A 14567-nucleotide genomic window follows, 5' to 3' on the forward strand; every position below is an offset into this window, starting at 1 on the left:
ACCTTCATTGGTTGGGTTTTTATGCCGGTCAATCTGTAGATCCTGGCTACACAGGAGTTGCCGTGGTGGGAACAAGAGGTGGAAATAGTCCCGTATATCAAAACGTTGAATGCAAAAATCGCAGCAACGCAACCGTGGCTTTTCGCTAGTGTAGCTGCAGGCTGGTTAATAGCTCTCACAATTACTCAGGTCGGGATTAGAGGCCGGCCGTCGCCTTTGATGCCCGGTAAATTCATTCAGCAAGGTGAAATATGCGACACTGCTGTTTCTTCGCCAATTTATGTGGCTCGCTTGAGAATCGAACTGAGGACTTTCAAGAGGATCATCAATTAGAAGCTTGTCACAAAATTACTTTTAATAAGTAGACTTTAATTATTTACATTAATAATCAAAATGGAATCAAGTGCGATACTGGCGATACCTTATACGTTATTCGGGAGTGACACCATTGTACCTATACACTCTATTATAATTATGTAGTTTCACCACTCCTATAAGTATATTATTTTAATTCTGCTTATTCTATGTGGAACAAATCAATGCACGCTGTACATCATTAGCCCTCATTATCTTTAATCACATTTAAAACGGGATAATTAGCAAAAACAAAATTGGAAGAGAAATAAATAGCACAAATAAGGCAACACAGAATAGTAAAATGTTTTAAGCGTTTTTTCCGTGAAGTTGTAGAGCCTCTGCTCATTATAAAATCTTAGGGAAGTTTCTATTTCCAGGCCGTAAGAAACAGAAGGGACCTGTCAAACCGTCCAACAAAGTTAACACCGATTACACTACCAACCAGCGGGGAGCTGTAAATAAGTAATGATGCCTCCTAAACAGTCTCGCTAGTTAGTTTCTTTTGTGTTGAATAGAAATTACCAGATTTCGGCTACGTCCAGAAATAAAAATAAAATAAAAAAACATATATTTTTCACCAATTTGTTACAATATTTACTGGCGCTGATTGGGTGAACTGGAAACTAAACTAGGATAATCCTGTATTTCAGGACTCCAGAGAAAGATAAATAATTTATCTTACTTATTAGAATCTTACTTAATCCTTCAAGCTCCGCGAATCTAGACACAATAGATAATCAATAAAATTGTTATGACATTAATTAATGCCCGTCTGGGACTCAATCGGTTAAGTAATGACTCTAAAAGGATAGGTTTTTAACACAGACCCGAGCAACAAGATTCAAAGCGTACAACAATAGAACTGTTTATAAAATGAATTCAATAAATTACGAGTCCCAGAAACTCCGCAGCTAGCATCTCTCGGAAAAACATCACACATTTCTTTTGAGAACAGCTAATATGAGCATCATACATCAGCACATTCGAGTAAACGAGTTCATTCATCCTCGGTGCTGCTCATTGTTCTAATAATACCTCCCCTCAGCACTGGGAAAACCTAACTGTGCACAATTTTCCGATTCGCTTCAAGCCAGCTCCAACCGGTAATTGTCAATGACGTGCCGTCGCATCAGAACGATTCGCGCGCCCCCTAGCGGTTCGATAATTCCGATGACGCCGATAATCGCGTGACGCCCGCAGATAATTTCAGATAATTTGCGTGACACTCCAGAGATAATCGGGAGCGGGCAAACTCCGCTTATTAGGCTACGTTTCGCACTTCGAGTTTGATCCCGCTAATACAGCATTAGCTAGCTTACGAGTAATGCTCTATATTTTGGCAAATTAATAATTTTATTCCGTTTTATTACTTGCACATGCAAATCTCAAATCATTATTGTACAAAAACATATTCTCTGGAGCTTTTATAAATCACAATGACATTATTTGTTTTGATTACGCAAACAACGCCAAATCCACTAGCTTAATTGCTATAAAAAGTAACAGCGGGGAGTGAAAATGAAAAAATAACACGTAACTTAAATTGGCAGTAAGCGGAAAAGTTTAAAATTAAAACGCCATTTTATTTCCAAACACGTAAGTCTTTTAAATGTCGATTGTGAATTTGTGAGGTCATGGGTCGCTATGAATTATCGCGCCCAAAGCAGCCAAATTAAGTACGTACTGAGAAATATTTACGGCAGTTACATTTCAAATATCAAGTTCTCGGAACGTGCAACATGAAATTCATCCCAAAATTACTATATGAAAACGCCAATTTAGCTGTATCCCGCTTGCAGCAGTCAAATGTTTGGCTAACTTGCCAGGGTACCCAAGCACCGGGGTAAATTTAGGACACTGTAAGTAATTACAGCAACCGTGGAATAGTTTGTGAGAGTCAGTGCAGGGTACAGAGTGGACCTCTAGTATATTATGCCTCTGACTAGACTTAAAATTAAGTTTAAAGCCTTTTCCTTGGTAACTAAATCTGATTCCTTTACTTTTTCGAACGAGTAAGTCAAGTCCAATAAGTAGGTACCGAAGTTAAGAGAGAATCACATTTCAACTACCAAAATATCCCTTATACAAAAGTAGCTATTATTAGTTTTTATAACACCAGCAATTTTAACGAGGAAGCGTTCTTAAATGGCACTAAAATCTTCACAATTTCCGCGACTTGGCTACACTACTCATACAAAGTGTCCGTATATTCTCGCGTTCTTTATCGTTATAAAATGAAATGCAAATTTTATTGCGCGCGTATTATTTGGATTCCGGCGGACTGCGCTGCGGACAGAAATAGGTGCTTTAATTAAAATTGTTTCGCACTAATGAGTGTGTGTTTATGTGAGACTGGCGAGGATTTTCTTGGATAGTTGGCGTTGAGAATTCGCGGCTTATCTATAGCGCTATATCTAAAGGCTTCAAGCCTTTCAGACCCTACTCTCGCAGCGAATTTTCCGAATTGTCACCTAACTAATGAGGTCTGGAGGCACATATTTGAAGTAATATTTATCCAATTTTCATAGGGACCCGAAAAATACCCACAATTCCTATCACAATTCCTTTTGGAAGACCTACAATTTATTCCCCTACAGAAAGATTTCATGGGTTTAGAGAGTAGATGAATGTGACTGAAAGTAAAGAAGATATTTTCAAAATAGTTTCAAATAAGTTTATATTTTTATTTTGTTTAGAGTTATTTGCCTTAGTTTTAAAAAAATCTGTTTATTGTAAATAAAAGATTGATATTCTAAATATTTTTTTTCAAAATTGAAAGAAAGAAACATTTATTACACTGGACACATAATAGTGGCACATAAATGAAAGAAAAACAAAAGCAAGAGTGAACTGAGCCGGATTATGATTGTGAGTAGGTGGAAACCTACTCACAATCAGGATGCCCACTGACACGGGACCCCACTCAGCATATTATGCCGTGGCCCACGGCGACGAAGGCCATAACGCTGGTTTTCAGTGTGCCCCGATTGTTAATAATACGTCTCAAGCTAATATTAAAACAGTGTTTTATTGTTTTTTAAGACATTCATAAACGAGATCGCCTTGGTAATCCAACTTTTCATTGCCTAAATCCTATTTTACTGGAGTTGTATTTAGATTTCGCCGGCACATGTGAAGTCACTTTAAACCCATTCCTCCCCACTGTCCTATTTAAAGGACACCATATTCAAAAATTTTTTTTTACAAGTTAATAAACTAATTTTTATTGTTTTTGACAAAATTCGTATTCTTGCACTGTTATTCTAATAAAATATTTTTTTTCGGCTGCAAAAAGTGTATCCGTTATTTTAATATAATTTTTTCAAATTAACACTTTTGTTGCCTCAAAAAGAAGCATCATATTTTGATTGTATAAACCATAATATAAAAAAACTGGCCAACTCCAATTTACATAAAACTGATTCTTAGACATCTACCAATACATAAAAAAATTAAACATAAACAAAACATAATTTAAAAACTTGTGGTAATGTTTTAAAATAAGCCGTACTATAAATATGACACTGGGAACATGTCTATACAATTTGCCGCGAAAGCATTTTCGGATCTGCAACGATAAGCACTAGTTCAAACGTGTCAATTGTTTGTTTCTTGCGGGTCTTGTGTTTAGATTACTCAAAAGGTCTCTGCCGAACAGATATAAAGAAAACTGTAGTGATGAGGAGTTGGACGATAATGAAGTAGCCATATTACCTCCGGACGAAGTGGACGAAATGACTGACATGGAATAAGGTTCTGGCGACTTCTTCTAGTAATCCAGTATATTCTGAAATTCAGCTGGTATCTAATACCGCAAAACAATGGGCTTATTCCATTATTCCCCATTGACAATCCCCGTCAACCGGGAAGAGTGAACTTTTTATTCACTAATCCCCGTTAACGCCAATTGGAGCTTATAATGGGGAATAATGAACTAACAAGTTCATTAATCCCCGTTATATTAGGATTTTATTTATAACGTAATGGGGATTAATGAACTTTTTAGTTCATTATTCCCCATTATAAGTTTTATAAGCTCCAATTGGCGTTAACGGGAATTAGTGAACAAAAAGTTCACAAAACGGCTTATTCCACTATTCCCCATTGACAATCCCCGTCAACGGAGATTAGTGAAGTTTTTGTTCACTATTCCCCGTTAACGCCAATTGGAGCTTATAATGTTAAAAATAAAATCCTAATATAACGGGGAATAGTGAACAAAAAGTTCACTAATCCCCGTTGACGGGGATTGTCAACGGGGAATAGTGGAATAAGCCCACAAAACTTCAAATATTTCTATCGTTGACTTTCGTCCAATTCTGTAAACAATAGATTATCTTCAGCTTCAGAAGCAAAAAATGGTATTGGCCTTAGTCATTCGTGTTTTAGACATGTCCCTAGTGAATGCATGGATTATTATTTATTATTTACAACGAGGTAAATAAAGATGAGACATTGAAATCTAGAAATATTTCGAGCGTAGGGTTTTTTCTTGGATAAAAAAATCGGGAGGCAAAGCAAGCAAACCTGCACCAGGTACATATGAACGCCTTTTACAACCTGTGAGGTTTAACAATATGATCAATTTTGACGACTATATGACGAAGACGGACAAATAGAGGCATTGCCAGGGAGAAGATTGTAAAAAAAACTCTTATTTTTTGCGCTAAATGTGAAAAAAAAACACTCTGCGGTGATTGTTTTATACTTTACCATACAAAATAAGTTCCTAAAACTTCATGTTTAAAGCTGTTTACGGACAAATTTTCAAATACTGCTAATTTTCTTATAATTGTTATCTTTTATTATTTCTGATCACATGTCCCCACTGTCATATTTATAGGACAGGCTGACTCAGCATTAAAGGTACTATTTTTTTTATTTTTTTGTTTTTATTATTTTTTCTTAGCCTATTATGAACTTAGTTTCAAGATTTGATCAAAAAATTCCAAAGATTTCGATGCTTGGGAAGTAATGGGTTAAAATTGTTACACGGTCATTAGGAAGGGTGTTTATGTTAGAAAGCAAGCTTAGTGCGGATTTACTCGGCTGCTGGACGTTGCTTGGATTACAAGGAATTTTAATTTGTAGAAATAAAGCTAGAACATTCTAAATCTTAGTTCTTAGAATAGGCAATGTACTAGTTCTATTAAGGTCCCTAGAGTCTCTGAGGTCTAAAAATTTTACGTGGACTAAATCTTGTTTAAATATTGAGACGAATACCTACTATAAAAGATATTTTTGAAAGTCTATTTCAGAAAATAAATTACTAATGACTTATTTTTACAACGCGAACTGAAGCATCATTTTCTGTGTCAGATATTGAAGAATAATGATCTTAATGCTGGAAATTCTAGTTCTAATGCTAGATATTTATTAGGTAAGTACTGCTTAATCAAAAAGTTTCAAAGTGAATCTAAGCAGTGAAGTAGGTAATGATGTGACCTTTGAACTAGATGTTATATAACTCAGCTTGAAAATGTCCATATTTTCAAGCAAAATGCAATTTCAAACAATAAAATCTTACAGACCACAGAGTGCCACGCTCGCGTGGTTTCGCTCCGTCAAAGAAAGCCCCGAACGTCGTACAAGCACAGGTACAAGTAACTACCTACTGTGAATATTGTGACATAAAGTCTAGCCTTTGAAGAGGAAACAGTGACTTTGTATTGGTGAAAGAATTTGTAGTATCAGATCAGCGGTGCTAAGGGGTTTAGATCAAACCACCATTATTTCATTTTTTATTATTACAATTTCTTAGCGATTATAGTTGCTTCTCAAACTACAACTTGAAAAAAAAATCAGTTGGAAGAGCAGTCACCCGGCAAGCGAAAGGTCGTGGGTTCGATTCCCGCCTTAGGCAGTTCGATTTTTTCAAGTTGTTTTATATTTTTATTTTTATCATCTCGTTACTAATAACGTGTTCGCTTACCTAACTATGGATCTAATCATCATCATCTCAGCCATAGGACGTCCACTGCTTAACATAAGCCTCCTCCAATGCTTTCCATGTTACCGGGTTGGTAGCGGCCTGCGTCCAGCGCCTTCCTGCTACCATTATGGTGTCATAATGGTAGTCCACTTTGGACACAATGGAACTAATAAGGCCAATAAAATGATGATAGTGGATGAGATATGGTATCGCTCATATCATCAATATTAATCTAAAATACAACAATAAAAAATCTTTTTTCCATATTTTATGTCACTACCTAAGTAATTATAAATTATTTTTTCCTAACTAAACAAATGTCTTCAATCGACTTGCTGGAACTTGAATTAATGTGTCAAAAGTAAGTATTTCCTTTAATAAAATACAATACTCGTAGAATCTGTGGCACGTCTGTGTGTCTATTAACGTTGCCTACACGAGCTCTATACATTATTCATTATCACGATTTCCCTTAGTATTTCTGAGAAAATGCCAGACAAATGGCCGAGATTCTTTATCGCGCTCATTAAGTGCGCTTCAGATGTAAATAAGTCGGAAGGCCGTCGGAGGATCGTCAGCGTTACGCGCCCGTCGCGTCGTGACGTCGGAAGTAGCGCAGTGAAAAAAAGAAAAACCAACGAGTGCGAGTTGTATTCGCGTGCAGAGGGTTCTGAACATTTTCAAACTCTCTTAAACAAGACAATTTTATATTAAGTATGGAGGCAGGAGAAGAAATAGCTTTTACATTTTTTTATTAATAACCTTTGAATTCATGCAATTTACGAAAAGCTCTCGCGGGTTTTCATTACCCAACTAGCATCCACAGAATAACAGTGGTCGTGACACGCTCTCTGCTACTGTCACGTCCTTTAATAGGAGAGCAAATATCATTTTAGTACCTACCTGTACCTTTTCTATTCGTTCGTTCGTTTCAGCCGAAAGACGTCCACTGCTGGACCTTTTCTATTAATGAATTATTATTATAACGATGATGTCGATACGTCCCCGGGGCGTCCAGGGTACAAGATTGACCGACGACCTCATAAATGTAGCAGGATGGCGCTGGATGCAGGCCGCTACCAACCGGTCGATGTGGAAATCATTGGGGGAGGTCCATGTTCAGCAGTAGACATCCAGTGTCTAAAATAATGATGATGATTGCAATGATGTTGGTCTTATGCCAAAATCTGCGTCATATTTTTTTTCAAGTCAGACAATAAAATAAATAAATAAATAAATATCCTTAGATATTCTACACTGCGCTTCTAGTCCCAAACTAAGCAAAGCTTGTATTATGGGTACTAGACAACGGATATAAACATACTTAAATACTTTTTTTTTGTAAATACATAAGGGAGAGTTCGCTAATTTGGACCAGTTTTTTTCAATCCCATTTTACACATAGTTTTCTTCTGTTTTTGCTAATGTCCATGGTATATGATAAAAGATACATTATTCAACTTACTATTTCATAAGTATTAATTAACATGATTGTTGTATATTTTGCACAAATCAACAAAGTACGAGTTCAGAGCTTCGGTCCAATTTAGCCAACCGGTTCGATAATTTGTACCACAGGGTTACTAAATTAGATTTCAATAAATTTCAAGCCTATAAAAAAACTATGGCAAAATATTATACGATATATTCTTAACAAATTAGGAAACGAAAAGGAACAGAAATTAATAACATAGACAATTGATATTGTTTTACACGTTATCACGATTTTGAGTACAAGTTTTGTAATTCCAATTATCGTAACGCACACTTGTACCTAATCTACTTTGCCAGTCTTTTGCTTTCATTTATTGTTAGTCAAACATAACTACGCTATTATAACTTCAAAATATGATTTACTAAAAAAAATTTCAAAATCCTTTGGTAAAGTTCCATACAACTTGATGTGGTACAATTTAGCCGACTAGGTGATAGTGCTTTTAAAAAATCGGTAAAAAATAGTGTTTATAAATACCGAAAAATGTTTCAAATAATTGTAATCCACACTAATTTACGCTTCTAAATAATATATTAGAAACACCCAGTGATTAAATTTAACAAAATTACAAACTAAACATGTATTGTCAAAAGTTACTTGAAAACAATGAAAAAATACTTTTCAAAATAAAACACACGTGTTTGTTGTCACGGCAAAAACCACATGGCCGATATTAATTGATTTTAGTTGTGTATCGCTGAGTGTTGCAATTACAGACATTCAATAAATACTTTACGAAATATGAGGGTGGTACAATTTACCCGGCGGTACAATATACCGAACTCTCCCCTACTTATTATACATAGAAGATTTAAATATTTTATTTTTACTTGATAATGGAGGTTCTAAAGTGCCCCCTTTGTATTTTAATCACAATTTTAATTGAAAGTACGTGTAGTAACGTGATTAATACTTGAATCAAAATATACCGTCTCCACGAGCCTTCTGGCCCTAGTTTCGGCGACATTAGCGCCCATTACCGGCGCCATACATCAGCCGCACGAGCCTCTTCCCGGCTATCGAATGTCGTGTGTTCACGGGTGAGTAATACCCGAATATTCCGAATAAAATACGAAAACAACGCCGTTTTATTCGCGCGAATCGATAGATGGATTCGTCGTCTGGATGCGGAACGTCAATAAAATAATTTTCATGGAAGGTTTTTAAATGCCAGTTAGGGACAAGGAATGCACGAGTAATTTTATCGTTGTAAGTAGCACAATCTCCCGCTTTTGGTTTTTTTTTTATCCAGCCTCTATGAAACTCTTTTTGATGTTTGCAGTTGGTCATTCTACACTAAGCATTATGACGACAACAAGTTCATATTTATTCTGAAAATAATATTAGATAGTCCCACTAACCCCTCGTAATATGCTTCTGTTTCAAAATCAAAATCAAAAATATTTATTCAGTTTAGACCACAGGTGGCACTTATGAACGTCAAAATATAGTAAATAATAAAAGAGAAAAGGTAGCCCTTATGGGGCACCTTACATGTCTCCTTATCTTTTGGGCCCTACCAGCGCTTCGAGACACAGCGCTTTCGAGTGGGTTCACCACCAATCACCACTATAGTCCAGCGGCGGTTAGGTTAACTATGACATAAGTACATGATCAAAATCAAAAATCAAAATCAAAATTATCTTTATTTGTTTAGACTAATTAAATTAGTTCTTGCAAATCGTCAAATGCTCTTAAGGAGCCTATACATGTCTCATTCTTTTTTTTTTCATCCGTCAATCCAACCGTATTGCACTCCTATTGCTACTCATTATCTCAGACAGACTGTTACCCACCTCTTTAAAACAACAATAAAATAAAACTCGAAACAAATATCGAAAGGCGCCTTTTAAAAGTTTCAGTCTGTTTCCTGCTACTAGAGTCCATAGTTCGCGTTCACGCTCGATCGGCGAGTGTCCGCGTCCGGGTCGGCGCCGGCGCGGCGCTCCGGACGGCGCGGACAAACGCCGCCATTACCGGCCGAGAAGTGGCTGCCAAATGGACAGTTTGGCGTGGACCGCCTTTTTGTCTGATCATGAACTTGGGACGTACCTTACAGGGGACGATATTTATAGGTTTTAGTCAGACGGACAGATTTATCAACCTCTATACCAAAAGACTAAGTAGGTTTAAGTAAACATAGTTTTTTTACCCTAATAAAGTAAAAAAAAAGTTACGACGCATACTCGTAAATACGTAAACTCACGGACTCTATTCTACTATAGAGTTACCCAATTTTGGATTCTTTAAATACAAATGTGCATTTTCCAGGAGACTGGTCGGAAAAAAACACGCGGTCTTTTTCATAAATCCAATGGCAAAAATGACTTTCGCACTGTTAGAACCTATTAACGATAAGTAAGTAAGTCGGGATACGTCTACGTCGCGGACATCACAATTATTTTAACTTAGAGTAGGCGCACACCGTTGATTTTTAGTTGGCCGATAGTTGTGCCCGATTTTAAATTGTATGAAGAATCGGCCAAATCGAATCGGCGTAGTGTGCGCACTACTATACATGCCCAATTGCCCATACTGATCAACTGCCCGACTAAACTATCGGCCGACAAAAAATCAACGGTGTGCGCCTACTCTTAATGTATTACAATTTCATATGAATTAGTCTAGTAATTTTTGTTATATTTTTTCTTACACTTCAAATAAAAAATTATCTAGGTAATATAATGTACAAACTTCCAAGCTCAGGATTTAAATAAGCAGAATATTAACCTCAATATTCTGACCTAAATGTAACATTTAACTTTTAATTAAAGTCTAGCCTTGTAGTTCTATAACACAATTCCTGTTCATTACCCTATTTCGGGGCCTACGAAACCTAGATGAAATATTTAAAGTCGTTTGAAATTAAATATGTCTAAAAATGTCGGCCAAAAGCATTAAAGATTTTCTCATCTACTTATCTTAGTTATTTAGTACTTTCTTTGCTAATAAAAAATATAAGCTCTTTTCATCAAGGCGGTATTTAATTAAAATATCTAATCAAGCCGCTCTCATTTACTATAAAACAGAATAGAATCAAAATGCTGAATTAAAATTAAATTATTATTAAATTAATACATCTATCGCAAACAGTTGGTGCTACGAGCTACGGCTACTACGAGCTACGGCTGCTACGATCATGGTCAGTTCGTAGTCTGTTGTAGCGACGTAAAAGTATGAATGACTCAACTCTCAATGTCAGATTAACCCATACTAAGCAAATTAAGCAATTGCTCAGGGCCTCACGTTTTGGGGAGCACCAAAAAGAGCACAAAAAATGCTAGCTCTTAAAAACTATTTTCCGTGAACTCAAGACCCGTAAACATCGCAAATCGCATTTAAATGTGTAATAGATATTTTTTTCTAAAGACCGATACTAACAGCTACTTGTAGGCACACAGGTGGATTGCTAAGGGCATCAAGTAGTCTTACGCCCGTATTCACAAACGATGCTTGCTTAAGTGAAGCAGCAAATCGAACGCACAGCGTTGAATAGAGCTCTGTGATTGGTTCGTGTGTCACCCTGTGCGTCCACGCGTACTGCGAGACCTCATAGCAATGTTTATGAATACGAACTTACTTATCCATTCCTCAAAATATTTAGGGCATGAAGTGGAAAATGAATTCGAATATTATACGCGTAAGTTGAAACAAACAAGCTGGGATCGGGGCCGGAACCGGTTAAAGGACAGTCGCCGGCAGAAGCCATTACGCCTTTCATGGACTGGAAACACTTCAGCTATTCGAGGTAATACTCATTTGTAAGACATGTAAAGATGCTACTTCAGAGGAAATGGTAGGAGTGGAATAACATTCTGTTTAAAGCTTGAATAACAGTTCCCGGAATTTCTTTTTAGGTACCTACGAATTTTTGTAATGAAAATAAAATAACGAAGAGCATAGACAACAAGCTTGTGTTACGTACTATCGGGGACTCTTCCGCCTGACCACTTTGTAGAAATTTTAGCGTAAGCGCATCGCTCTGGTCACGTGCTCACCCCGTCTCTAATTGGTTACGCATTTTACTATATTTTTACTACGACCAATAAGAGACAATCAGGGCTTAGGTTGCAATACGAAATNGCAATACTCAATCCTAAACGCTTTACATAGAGCTTGGTTTGCAAGGGTAAACATCTACAGTGGTGCGCCGACGCTGCTTAGACGCGAAACATGAATAAAGGGGGCGTAGCATAATCGAGCGTGTGTGTGCAAACAATTTAGGCCCTTAAGGTGTCAAGGCGTTCGAGTCCCCGATAGTACGTGTGGATTGTCAACGTGAAATTGTGAACTCTGTCAGTTTATAAATAACGCGTTAGATTGTAAACTTACAGTGGGTTAGGTTAGGTTAGATTGTAATTTAACTACGTCAGATTATAATCTGACGGAATTCACAATTTTACGGTGACATAACACCACAGTAGTCTAGCGGTGGGGTTCGAACCAGCGCTCAGTTTTTTAGAAAAATCAACAATAACACTTAATTAGTGCCAAGTAGGCACTAATTTTACTTTTAGTGCCTAGATCAATATTATAAACACTAAAGAGGTAACTGGAGAGCTTTAAGTTGTTATAAATCTTTGAAGAGAATTGAGCGCCCAACAATCCTAAAAAAGCTTTGGTGAAAGTCTAAAAGCTTTAGGCTACTTAACCTAACTATCTAATCACTTGAATACCTACTATGTTGCTTTAAGGTTAAAATGCTACATAGTAGCTACTCCTAATTTAAAACGTTTTATTACGACCGAAGCGGTTCACTCGCAGTCAAAGGGAAAACGTCAACTTTTCCTGAAAATCATTCGCTGCAAATCGCATAAAATCTCGAGTCACGATCCAATTGCTACTGTTCCAGCGCTCATTTTATAGTTGGATATTTCTAAAAACCGCCGACGTCAGCCCAATTACAGGGGAGAGGGGAGTGGGGAGTGATGTATCGACAAATTCACGTCTTGATCAAAATTGTACCACGAGGGAAATCGACGCCAAATGAGCGACCGGAAAATTTGATTTTCCGCTGAACGTATTAATTGATGCTTGGACTCAAAATAAAAAGTTTTAGTGATATTTAATTACGTACGAGTATTCAAATATGATAAAGTAGTCCGTGCACACTGCACAGCACCTACCAAAGGCTAGGATCAATTTAGGTACTTCATACAAATCGCCTGTATCAGTTGTCAGATTCAAATTACAAAGACGACGAAAAAAGCTCTCGTTTCATTCAAGTTACAAAAAATTACATACAAACACGGCTGTTGCACTACATTATTGCACATTATTTTAACCGTAACAAAGACATTATAACCGGTGTTTTTGTATGGAGTTTTCCAGATTTTTGACATTTGTCAAAGTTAAAGTAGGAGATAGTGCAACTCAGCCTTCAAAAAAAGAATTTATCAGACCTAGTAACGTGGTTCATTAGGTGAATAGGTATAAAAAAACATCCACCAACCTGGAGACAATCCTTCGCATGAGGGTCGCAGGGTCAATCCAACAGCACGAGCAAGTTCAAATGGCGACGGACGATTTCACTGCACTTTGAAATAAAGTTCACGCACTGCGCACAATACCTAATTGTTTATAGTTCTCACAAATCCATATTCCACAAAACATGACAGTATTTTTAATTAATTAATGAAGGACGACCGTAAAAAATGTCAATTTCACGCCATGTTTTTCCAGACTATTGTCATGGGCACTGCGCGCAAGCGCATCGGACCAATCACACTGCAGTTTCATAGTAAACTTCGTGCTCTCATGGTTGTTGTTCCTTTTTCAAATTATGGGCTAGGTGACTTGAACACCACAAATCAATCAATTGACGTACTTTTAAAAACATTGCGGTTTTCCCTTCATAGACTTTTTATAGAAAAAGTTTTTCCCAATTCTTTTTATTTACTTTAATTAGGTGCTTTACCTACTTGTTTCCGTAGCAGTAAATAAATTAAGCTGAGCTGAATATCTAAAGCTGAATTAAAAAATAAATATACATACTTACTCGTACTTCCAAAATGGGAAAATGCGGTCGAACAAACGCAAACTTTACGTTTATTTACAAAAATTTCCCCAGTTCTAAGTAGAACGATTCACTTTGTAAGGGACGTGGCCAAAGAAAGACTATACTTACTATAGAATACTGGGACACAATGCGCGCGCGCTATTGTTTCACGGGACATTGTTTACGCGGTATGGTTCGCGATGCACTTGAGTTTATTTTCATTCAATCTTCATTTTTGTGACATGCAATCTAATCAAGTGCAACTAAAGTTTCCTTTCGTAAAATTAAATATCTCCTCTATTTTTAATATGGTAGGATTTTATTAAAATGGACTGTAACAGACTGAACTAAAGAATATATTTACTCTGGTTCGGAATGATGCATCCACACTGCAGTAACAATCTCTAACTAAAGTACGGCTTTAAAGCAATAATATAAAAGGGCATTAGACCTTAAGCGTGAGAGGGTTCGAACCTCTATTATCATTTTTATTTCGATTTTGATGCATTTGTGTAATATGGGTAGAAAATAAAAAACAAAACAACGGTCAATTTGTTAAGGTAAGTACCAGAAATAAAACACACCAAAACAGATCAACAACGGAGTATAATCGCAATAAATATTCAAAAAATATACCCTTTACATTATAATAATTACATGATTCTATACAACTGATAGGCGTTGCTTAAACCTACATTTGTACAGGCGGGTAACACAGGCCAATACTTTGACACGGAAGAAATGTCTACTTAGAACTACTTTAAATTGCGCTAGATTGGCTTGTA

Source organism: Ostrinia furnacalis, unplaced genomic scaffold (assembly GCF_004193835.3).
Source record: "Ostrinia furnacalis isolate ACB-3 unplaced genomic scaffold, ASM419383v2 OfSCF6223, whole genome shotgun sequence".
In the NCBI taxonomy this organism is placed as follows: Eukaryota; Metazoa; Arthropoda; class Insecta; order Lepidoptera; family Crambidae; genus Ostrinia; species Ostrinia furnacalis.